Source organism: Pongo pygmaeus, chromosome X, assembly GCF_028885625.2.
Source record: "Pongo pygmaeus isolate AG05252 chromosome X, NHGRI_mPonPyg2-v2.0_pri, whole genome shotgun sequence".
NCBI classification, from domain to species: Eukaryota; Metazoa; Chordata; class Mammalia; order Primates; family Hominidae; genus Pongo; species Pongo pygmaeus.
Window position 1 is genome coordinate 153,907,199 of NC_072396.2, and position 12,391 is coordinate 153,919,589.

Sequence of the window (12,391 nt, forward strand, 5' to 3'; positions counted from 1 at the left end):
AAAGGGGGTACTTCTGACCAATCCTAACCTAGGTATATTGGAATATGTGACCATTACTTTCAAGCAGATTGTACATAATTCCAACGTTGACTCTCTGCTTTTATCATGGAGCTATTTCCAATATCATGTGTCCAATGTGGTTCTTTTTTTTTTTTTCTTTTATTATTATTATTATTATTATTATTATACTTTAGGTTTTATGGTACATGTGCGCAATGTGCAGGTAAGTTACATATGTATACATGTGCCATGCTGGTGCACTGCACCCACCAACTCGTCATCCAGCATTAGGTATATCTCCCAATGCTATCCCTCCCCCCTCCCCCCACCCCACAACAGTCCCCGAAGTGTGATGTTCCCCTTCCTGTGTCCATGTGTTCTCATTGTTCAATTCCCACCTATGAGTGAGAATATGCGGTGTTTGGTTTTTTGTTCTTGTGATAGTTTACTGAGAATGATGATTTCCAATTTCATCCATGTCCCTACAAAGGACGTGAACTCATCATTTTTTATGGCTGCATAGTATTCCATGGTGTATATGTGCCACATTTTCTTAATCCAGTCTATCATTGGTGGACATTTGGGTTGGTTCCAAGTCTTTGCTATTGTGAATAATGCCGCAATAAACATACGTGTGCATGTGTCTTTATAGCAGCATGATTTATAGTCCTTTGCTGGAGTTTCCGAGAAAGCTAGGGAAAGTCTATCCAGAAGAGACTTTCTTTACACAATTTTTCATGCAGTCATGAGGAGTTTACGGATCTCCTCTTGCAGATCATGGACTAGCAGGCTAAGCACCTTCAAATTAAGACTGTTATATTCTCTTTACCAGTAGATCAACTTCCAAACAACACTTACTGTGTAATCATGGGCAGGCTTCTCAAATTCCTTACCTATGCTGCTTTCCCATTTACTGTTTTATTATAATCTTTTTAAAAATAGGCTTTAGTTTTAGAGCAGTTTTAGGGTATCAGGAAAATAATGCAAAGTATAGAGTTTCTATACATCCCATTACCTCACACATGCACAACCTTCCCTATTATTGATATCCCCCACCATAATGGTGCATTTCTTGCAACTGATGAGCCTACATTGACGCTTCATTCTTACCCAAAGTCCACAGCTTATGTGATGGTTCATACTTGGTGTTGTACATTCTTTGAGTTTCAACAAATGTATGATGACATGCATCCCCATTATAATATTACACAGAGTAGTTTCACTGCCCTAAAAATCCACTATCTATTCATTCCATTTAAAAAATCAGTGATTTTTTAATGTCTTCATAGTTTTACCTTTTCAAAAATGTCATATAGCTGGAACCATATAATTAGTAAAGTTTTCAGACTGGGTTCTGGGTTCTTTCACTTAGTGATATGCATTTAGGTTTCCTCCATGTCTTTTTGTGGCTTCACAGTAGCTTATTTCTTTTTAGTGCTGAATAATATTCCATTGTCTTGATACATCAGTTTGTTTATCCATTCACTGACTGAAGAACATCTTTGTTGCTTCCAAGTTTTGGCAATTATAAATAAAGCTGTTCTATTTCTAGTTTGATGATAGATTGTATAACAAATGGGTGTGAGATTTTGTCAAATTCTTTTTCTGTACCTGTTCATATGATTATGTGATTTTTCATTTTTAGTCGTTGATGTGATGGATTATCATTTATTGTCTTAAGGGCAGTAAATAAGAAGAGAGAATAATATCTACCTTGCAGTGAGTGTCATTTTAAGGCCTAAACTGACTAATGCATGCAAAAGGCCTAGCCTTGCAAATGGCATGTAACAGGAGTACAGTAACTTACCATTTTCTTCTTTCTAATCCCTCCAACAAAGGTGTAAACTACTGATGCTCAAGCCATGATCCCCAATCTGCTCCCAGAAAAGCTCTAAATCTCCTGCCAGAGGAGCACCCAGGCACTTGGGAGGACGCTACCACCATGTGGCTACCTCAGCCTTCTGATCCTTGCTAACTTATCAAAGGGCAAGTTTTGTGGTGTAGTCCTCCTACAATATCTTCAAAACAATAATTATCAACATCATCACACACAGTTTTCTTATGCTTAGCAGTGCAAGTGCCTGCAAGATCATTACATATTAACTGATAAACAGATTTTTTTGACCCCACAATCTGTGAAATAGCACAACTGGTACAATGGAACAAAAAGTCCATGGCTTAGAGACCATCAGTGTTTAATTCCTCCCAGAGAGTGTTCGGAGACATCCAGATTCATGTCAGTGACTTAATGGAGCTTTCAAACATGTTGACCAGAAGTAGGATGGACTCCAGTAGGAGTATTGTCCACAGTAAATTACATGCACACTTTGAGAATTGAGATGGCAAGAGATAAGCATTTTCTTAGACTGGCTGTCATGAAGTTCTGAAACAGGCACAGTTTGAAGATTAAGGCTTGCCTACTCTATCTTCTGTACCCCCCGACTTTGTTGTATAAAGTAGAACGGGTTGGGGGGTCACATGGAGTTAGTTAAAGCTGAAGTCTAGCAAAAGAATACGCCAAGACAGACATGGATCTTCCCTGTGTGCCCCAGAGCCAGGCCTGCCTCCTGAGGAGCCCTGCTAGAGGGCCTGTGTGCTTGTGGGTGTGGGTTGTGGTCTGCTGAGTCATTGCTCTTTATTATAATTACAACTAATGAGGCTGTTGCTTTACAGGCAATTTTGTGGGCTTTCCTGCAGTTTTACTAGTTAGGAAGCAATTCATAACTATGAAGACTCTGCCTTCTTCCTAAATTTATGTGCCTAGGGAAGGGAGGTGTCTTATGTCAGAGGCGCCAAAGAAACTGCCACAGCAAAAGTCAGTCCCCATTCATTCCATGCAGCAAACATCTATTGACAGCTCCCTTGGGGTCAGGCCCTGGGGTGGGGGTGGGAAGTTGGAGAGGCGGCAGGGTTGAAGATGACATAATCCATGCCTTCACAGAGCTTGCAGTCTCATGGTGGTAACAGACATGCAAACAGGTCATTCAAAAGCCAAAGGCAAAGCCAAGAGAGACCTGGAAAATCACCAGAAAGCACCTGGGATGCTGTTCAACTAAAAATCCCCAGATGAAAATGTCTTCAATCCAGAAAAAGAAGGCCAGGTCTTCTTATGCCATTGCCCTATTAAAAAAACAAAACAAAACAAAACAAAAAAAACTTTCCACAGATCCCCAGCAACTTAGAGAAAACAATTCAATTTTACAAACAATTTTACAAAACCTGGCTCCATCCTACCTTATAACCTTATCTCCTCTGGCCAAGGCTTCATTCTGCCCCTATGTTTTCTCACTGCTATACTGTTTCCCCTGTCTTGTGGGGTTTTAAAAATAATTTTTAAATAATTTTTACTGTGAAAATTATACAAGCTAGTGAAAATAAGTAAAACTGATGGTGGCAGCAGCCTATCTAGAGTGGCTGCTTTGAAGACGCCAGCAGCAGCGGGGAAGGCATGGCAAGGGCTATGCACTCTGCGGAGCCAGTGGGTGCTGTAAACAGGTGATCCGAGTGGGAACCCCACCAAGTTGGCATGGCAGGAGCCCCTGCTCCCGGGTGCAGCTGTAGCCACCCAGCCACGGCTCTAGACCCAGGCATCCCTGCACTCTTAGGAGCCCAGGGAGTGCCTGCTCCTGCTCCCTGGCCTCTCCCTGCTCCTGGTGTCTGCTCCAGTGTGGAGCAAAGTTGTAGTAAACCCGGCTGGGTGTGCACATGCTTGGGGTGGCATTGACATGCTAGCCCTCTGCTGCCTTGGCCCCTCCGGACTTTGGGGAACTGACAAACACAGGAGGGATGAGCGGGGCTGAGGGTGGCTTGGCATGGGTCTACAGGCACTCCTCAGCATGGAAAGCCTGGGCACCATCAGTGGCATGTTGATGGCAGCAGAGGCAGACAGGTTCCTGGGGGAAGGGGCAGGTCCCCAGTGAAACCTCACCTTCAAGCCAGGCCTGAAGCCTGGGGCCCAGGGGCCAGGCTGCCAGTTCAGGTGGAGTCTACCACATGGAGCGAGAATTTCATTGATGCCTTTCAGACAATTGAATGGTGCTTTTTCAGGCCCACCCATGGCCACTCATGGACCAATCAGCATGCACTCCCTCCATTCTGAGCACATGAAAACCCCCAGACTCAGCTAGATGTATTTCTTCTAGGTTTTCTAGTTTGTGTGCATAGAGGTGTTTATAATAGTCTCTGAAGTTTTTATTTGTATTTCTGTGGAGTCAGTGGTAATGCCCCTTTGTCATTTTTTATTGTGTTTATTTGGATTTTCTCTTTTATTATTTATTAGTCTTGGTAGTGATCTATCAATCGTATTTATTTTTCAAAAATCAACTTTTGGTTGTGTTGTTCTTTTGTATGGCTTTTCTCATCTCCATTTTGTTCAGTTCAGCTGCGATTTGGGTTATTTCATTTTTCTGCTACCTTTGGTGTTGGTTTGCTCTTGTTTTTCTAGTTCCTCTAGGTATGATGTTAGGTTGTTAATCTGAAATCTTTCTAACTTGTTGATGTGGGCATGTAGCACTATAAACTTCCCTCTTAACATTGCTTTAACTGTGTTGCAGAGATTCTGATATGTTTTATCTTTGTTTTTATTACTTTCAAAGAATTTCTTGATTTCTGCCTTAATTTCATTGTTTACCCCAAAGTCACTGAGAAACAGATATTTAATTTCCATTCTTGTTATTAATTTATATTTTTATAGGTCTGTGGTCTGAGACTGTGGTTGGCATAATTTTCTCTCTTTTCTTTTTTCAATTTGTTGAGAATTCCTTTATGGCCAAGCATCTGTCCAATTTGAGAGTATGCGCCTTATGCAGATGAGAAGAATGTGTATTCTGTTTTTGCTGGGTGGACCGTTCTGTAGATGAGTGTTAAGGCCATTTGGTCAAGTGTAGAGTTTGAGTTCTGAGTATCTTTGTTAGTATTTGGCCATGATGATTTGTCTAATACAGTCAGTGGGGTGTTGAAATCTTCCACTATTATTACGCGGTTATCTAAGTCTATTTATAAGTGTCTAAGAGCTGGTTTTATGGATCTGGGTGCTGGAGTGTTGGGTGCATATATATTCAGGATATATTACATAATGACAAAGCATTCAATTCAACAAGAAGATTTTGTTATCATTATGTAATGTCCTTCTTTGTCCTTTTTTATCATTGTTAGCTTAAAGTCTGTTTTGTTTGAAATAAGAATAGCAACTCCTGCTCTTTTTTGTCTTTCATTTGTTTGACAGATCTTATTGCATCCCTGTACTTAGAGCCTATGAATAACCTTGCATGTGACATGGATGTCTTGAAGACAGTATATAATTGGGTGTTCCTTCTTTATCCAACTTGCCACTCTGTGCCTTTTTTTTTTTTTTTTTTTTTTTGAGATGGAGTGCAGTGGTGTAATCTTGGCTCACTGCAATCTCTGCCTCCCAGGTTCAAGCAATTCTCCTGTCTCAGCCTCCCCAGTAGCTGAGACTATAGGCGCACACCACCTCGCCCAGCTAATTTTTGTATTTGTAGAGATGGGGTTTCACCATATTGGTCAGGCTGGTCTCAAACTCCTGACCTCAGGCAATCCACCCTCCTCAGTCTCCCAAAGTGCTGGGATAACAGGCGTGAGCCACCACATCCAGCCCACTCTGTGCCTTTTAAGTGGGGCATTTAGCCCATTTATGTTCAAGATTAATATTGATAGGTACAGATTTGATTCTGTCATTGTGTTGTTAGCTGGTTGTTATGTGCACTTGACTGTGTAGATGCTTTATAGTGTCAGTGGTCTATGGACTTAAGTGTGTTTTTGCAGTGGCAGATACCAGTCTTTTATTTTTATGTTTAGCACTCCCTTAAGGACCTCTTTTAAGGCAGATCTGGTGATAATGAATTCCCATAGTATCTGCTTGTCTGAAAAAGGATTTATTTCTCCTCCACTTATAAAGCTTAGTTTGGCTGGATATAAAATTCTTGGTTGAAATTTGTTTAAGAATATTGAATATAATCCCCCAATCTCTTCTGCCTTGTAGGGTTTCTGAGGAAAGGTCTACTGTTAGCCTGATGGGGTTCTGTTTGTAGGCGACTGGCCCCTTCCCTTTAGCTGACTTTAACATTTTTCTTTTACATTTACCTTGGAGAATCTGATGACTATGTGTCTTGGAGATGTTTTACTTGTATAGTATCTCACAGGGGTTCTCTAAATTTCCAGAATTTTCATGTTGACTTTGCTGGCAAGGTTGGGGAAAATTTCCATGTATCATATCTTCAAATATGTTTTCCAAGTTGCTTGCTCTCTCTCCCACTCTCTAATGGATGCTGAAGAGTTGTAGATTTCATCTCCTTACATAATCCCATATTTCTCAGATATTTTGTTCATTAATTTTTTTCTTTACATTTATGTTACTGAGTTAATTCAAAGAACTGGTCTTTGGCCAGGCGCAGTGGCTCACACCTGTAATCCCAGCATTTTGAGAGGCCGAGGCAGGCAGATCATTTGAGGTCAGGAGTTCAAGACCAGCCTGACCAACATGGAGAAACCCCATCTCTACTGAAAATACAAAAATTAGCTGGGCATGGTGGTGCATGCCTGTAATCCCAGCTACTCAGGAGGCTGAGGCAGGAAAATCACTTGAACCCAGGAGGTGGAGGTTGCAGTGAGCTGAAATCGCACCATTACAGTCCAGCCTGGGCAACAAGAGTGAAGCTCCATCTCAAAAGAAAAAAAAAAAAAAAAGAACTGGTCTTCAAGCTCTGAGATTATTTTCTCAACTTGATCTATTCTGCTGTTAATACTTCTGATTATGTTATGAAATTCTTCTAGTGAGTTTTTCAGCTTTATCAGTGCAGTTTGGTTCTTTTTTAAAATGGCAATCTCATCTTTCATCTCTTGACTCATTTTACTAGATTCCTTGAAATGGGTTTGCAGTTTCTCCTGCATCTCAGTGATCTTTTTTGACATCCAGATTCTCAATTTTATGCTTGTCATTTTAGCCATTTCATTCTGATTAACTATTTCTAGGGAGCTAGCGCGGTTTTGGAGGTAAGGAGACATTCTGGCTTTTAGAGTTTCCAGAGTTCTTTCACTGGTTCTTTCTCATCTGTATGGGCTGATGTTCCTTTAAATGTGGTACAATTTGAGTATGGCCAGTTGTCTTCATTTCTGAATGTTTTCAGAGGGCTGAGGCTTTCTGAAAGGCCCTTATTTGTGGTTGAATTCTTGTCTTTGATTTCACAGGGGGGTATATTCACAAAGTATTTTGGCATTGAAGTTTGAGCTTCAATCCAGTAAATCCAGTAGATGGTGCTTAAGCATAATGGATGGTAGGTAGGCCCTTAGCCAAGTGGCTCCTCTGTATTTCCTTGCATTTGTAGCCATGCTCCCTCTCAGTGCTCTGAGAGTGTGGGCTCCTTTCCCCCTCAATGCTGGCTGTAGATGTCGGCTTGACACTCCCAGTCTGTGTACTGCAGCTGTGGGGCTAGCTCAGGCTTTTGTTCCCTCCCCATCTTGGGGACAGCATGGGCAGAGACCTTGGCACTGGCAATGGCAGAGGGCCTTTCACTTGTCCCTTGGTACTCCACCCCAGAGAAACACAGAGCAGCTACCAATCAGAAACATCAGCCTAGGGTGGGACAGCTGCATTGTGGGCCCAAACTGAGGAACCCTGCCCTGGTGAAGAGCAAGAGGGTGGGGGGCTTGCGGGGAAGACAGTCTGGCTTCTCTGTATGGTGGCTATGGCATGCTGGAGGTGCGAGTAAAACACTCAGGCTCTTTGTTCCCTTCTTGGACTGATGGTAGCAAGGGCAGGTACTGCTACATTGGCAGTAGCAGAGGGGCTGTCAGATACCTCTGGGAATTCCACCCCAGAGAGACACAAAACACTGCTAAGGGGAACCTTCAGGCCAGGGTGAGGTGGCTACACTGCAGGCCCATGCCAGGGGTCCTTCTGATAAGGACAGGAGAGAGGGAAATACTGGGTAGAAGATGGCAGTTTCCTGGCAAAGGCCCCACCCTCAAGCCTGAAGACCCACAGCCCTAAATGAAGACAGACATTCCTGTTTTTGCACCCAAAAAGTTGCCTTTTGGCCCACCATGACCCCTGTCCTGCACCCATATAAACCTCAAACCCCAGGCTCCAGAAGCAGACCAGCAAGCCAGCAGATCAGCAGACAATGGCAGAATGACACAGCAGAGAAAGAGAGAAGAGGAGGATCATCTGAACACCAAGAGGAGTTCCACTGAAGTGGTTGGAGAGGAGTCCACTGGGGGACCCAACTCCAGGGGTATATCACCTTCCCACTCCATCCCCTTCTTCTAGCTTCCCATGCATCCTGTGGAAAGCCACCTCCATCACTCGGTAAAACTCCGCATTCATCCTTCAGGCCCATGTGTGACCCAATTTTTCTTGGATACTGGGCGAGAACTTGGGATACAGAAAGCTGTCATATTGGCCCTCTGCCCTTGCAAAAAGACAGAGAGCCTATTGAGCTGAGTAACACTCAAGAAAAGCTGACACTGCTGCAGTGGCAATGGAGAAGAACCTGTGGGATTCTCTGCCTCTGGGATTTCCTCCTCAGAGAAATGCAGTGTTGCCACCCACTGAAATGTTCAGGCAGGGCTGACGTAGCTGTACTGGAGGCACAGGTTAGGAGGTCTACCCCAGTAAAGAATAGGAGGGTCAGGGACTCATGGGGAAAACTGTTTGGCTGCTTTTCCATAAGGCAGCTGTGGTTTGCTGGAGGCCTATGATAGAACTTAGGCTCTTTCCTCCCTCTCTCCATAGACTGAGGGCTGTATGAGTGGGGGCTGTGGCAGCTGCAACAATGGTGGGCCTGTCTGTTGCCTCTGGGACCTCCATCCCAGGGAAATGTAGATCTTCTATGGGTCCAAGTGCTCAGGAAGGGGTAGGGTGACTGCACTGGGGTCCTAGGCCAGTTGACTATGCCTGACAAGGTGTACCAGAGACGAGGCCTGTAATTCATCTGCTCCTCAGCACCATGGATGTAGTCACTATCCTGGGGGCATGCAAGCTGGAGCTGGGGTGCTTACGCATTCAAGGACCTTGGGCTCCATGTAGGCTTGAGCAGCAGCTCTTTCCAGCTTCCATGCAGCTCTCAATTCAGTCTGGAGGCCCTGGGAGGAGGGAGCAAGGGAGAATTTCCTATGCCCAGGATTGCAAAAGTCTGTGGCAGAAGTCAGTCTCTAGGGGTTCTCACTCACTCATTTCTCATGGTGGTAAGCCTCTCTTGGCACTGCACCAATCCTGAGTGGGTGGCTGTCCTGTCTTGCTTTTGTCTGCTCTACATGGGTCACATTGCTTCTTTGATGACTCTCAAGAAAGCAATGTTCAGGATGTCCTCCTGAACATTCCAGTTGAAGAGCTAGTGTTAACTAGCCAGTCTCATCTGCTTTCTGTGAGAGTGGCACACACTAGCTACTTCTAGTCAGTCACCTTGTCCAAGAAAAATTTGAAGTTAAGATTTTAACGTATGAATTTTTTTTTGAAGGGGGGCGGATACAAACATTCAGTCCATAACACTTCATGATAAAAACACTCAAACAACTAGAAAAAGAAGGGAACTTCCTCAGCCTATTGCATCTATGAAAAACCTACAAATGTCATTATACATAATGGTGAGGGACTGAATGCTGTCCCCCAAGATCAGGAAGAAGAAAAATATGTTCACTCTTTCCACTTCCATTCAACACTCTACTGAAGTTTCAAGCCAGGACAATCAGGCAATAAAACAAAATAGAGTATTCTGGCAGTTGTTCCAATTATTAAACATAGAGTTACCTCATATGACACAAGTTTCACCATCTCTTTGACTCTCTTTTTAATTGTCGTCATTCTAATAAATATGTAGTGGTATCTCATTGTGGTTTAAATATGCATTTCCCTAATGACTAATGATGTCAAGAATCTTCTCATGTATTTATTTGCTGTCTATGTATCTTCATAGGTTTAAAGTTTATTTAAATCCTTTGTTCATTTGTTCATTTGGGTGTTCATTTTCTTATTGAGTTTTGAAAGTTGTTTATGTATTCTAGAATTAAATCCTTTATCAGCTATATTATTTATATGCTTTGCAAATATTTTCTCTCAGTCTGTGCCTTGTATGCATTCTCTGACAGTGTCTTTCAAAGAACAGAAATGTTTATTTTGATAAAGTTCAATTTATCATTTTTATTTCTCTTCTATTAATCATGACTTTGGTGTTGTAGCAAAGAAATCTTTGCTTAACTGAAGGTCACAATTTTCTCCTATGCTTACTTCCAGAAGTTTCACAATTTTAGGTTTTATATTTATGTCTGTGATTCGAGTTAATTTTCTTAAATGGTGTAAAGTATGGAACCAAGGTTATGTTTTATTTTTTGTGCGTTTTTCCATATAGATATCCAATTGCTCCAGCATCATTTATTGCAATGTACTGTTCTTTCTCCACTTTATTGCCTTTGTTCTTTCATCTACATTAAATTGATCATATCTTCTGGTTCATTGATCTATTTTTCTATATTTATGTCACTACCTTGCTTTCTGTAGCTTTATAATAAGTCTTGAATTCAGGTGGTGAAAATCCTTTAACCTTTTTCTCCTTTTTCAAAGTTCTGGTTATTGTAGGTTCTTTGAATTTCCATACGAATTATAAGACCAGTTTGTCAATTTCTTAAAAGAACTGCTGGAATTTTAAATGGGACTATGTTGACTCTGTACATTAATTTGGGGAGCATTGACACATTAACAATCCATGAATATGTTACAGATCCCCACTTAGTTATGTTTGCCTCAATTTTCTTAGCAATATTTTATAGCTTTCAGTGTACAGTTCTTTTGCATGTTTTGTCAAATGTATCCCTATATATTTTTAAGCTATTGTAAATGGTATTGTAATGGTATTGTTTTCAAATTTCAATTTCTGAATGTTCTTTGCTACTATTTAGAACTACAATTAATTGTTGTACATTGATCTTGTATCTGCTAAATTCAATTATTAGTTCAAATAGTTTTCTTGCAGATTCAATCAGATTTTCTACCTAGATATACATGTCATCTGCAAATAAAGATAATTTAATTTTTATTTTAAATCTAGATGCTTTTTATTTCTTTCATTTTTCTTATTTACACTGGTGAAAACCTTCACTACAATGTTGAAGCAGTGGTCTTTAGCAGACTAAAGAATCCTTCTATTCTTAGTTTACTGAGCATTTTTATCAGGAATGGATGTTGGATTTTGTCAGTGCAAGGTTAGCTGAACATTTGAAAATCAATGTAATTTACCATATTAACAGACCACAAAAGGAAAAGTATATAATCACCCCAATAGGAAACATTTGACAAAATCCAATTCAATTTTCTGGAAGAGTTTGCAAATTGCTATTATTTCTTTTTCTAATGTTTAGTAGGATTCACCAGTGAATCTACATGGCTCCAGAGTTGTCTTTGCAGGAAGGTGATTAACTACAAATTCAATTTCTATAATAGATATAGCTTATTCAGATTTTCTATAGCTTTTCCAGTGAGATTTGATACTTTGCATCTTTCACAGAATTTTACCACTATATCTAACTTAGTAATATTATTGACAAAATATTATTGGTAATAGTCCCTTTTTTTTTTTTACCATCTAATATATCTGAAGAGATGTCACCTCTGTCACTCCTGATGTTAGTAATTTGTGTCATCTCTATGTTTTCTTACTAGTCTGACTAGAAGCTTATCAATTTTACTGATCTTCTTGAAGAACTATCCGTTTCATTGATTTTAAAAAATATTCTGCTGTATTTTATTTCATTGATTTCTTCTCTGATTTTTATTATTTTCTTTTTCCTGCTTAATTTATGTTTTATTTGCTTTTCTTAATCTAATTTTTAAATATTAGCGCTGATGTAATTGATTTGAAACGTTTCTTCATTTCCAATATAAACATTTTTTAAGAAAACAAAAATATAGCTATTCTTTTTCAGTAAGTTTCATTACTACTAAGGTATAAGCGTTTAAATTGTTTGTGTAAGCAGTTATTCTTTTTACCCCAGTTTTACATTTTGTACCACGAGTTATAACCTCCCACACAGCATAAAACAAAATATCATTTAAAATGTGATATCCTGGCCGGGCGCGGTGGCTCACGCCTGTAATCCCAGCACTTTGGGAGGCCAAGGCAGGCGGATCACGAGATCAGGAGATCGAGACCATCCTGGCTAACACGGTGAAACCCCACCTCTACTAAAAATACAAAAAAATTAGCCGGGCATGATGGCGGGCGCCTGTAGTCCCAGCTACTCGGGAGGCTGAGGCAGGAGAACTGCGTGAACCCGGGAGGCGGAGCTTGCAGTGAGCCGAGATTGTGCCACTGCACTCCAGCCTGCGCCACAGAGCGAGACTCCGTCTCAAAAAAAAAAAAATGTGATATCCTGCAAAAAC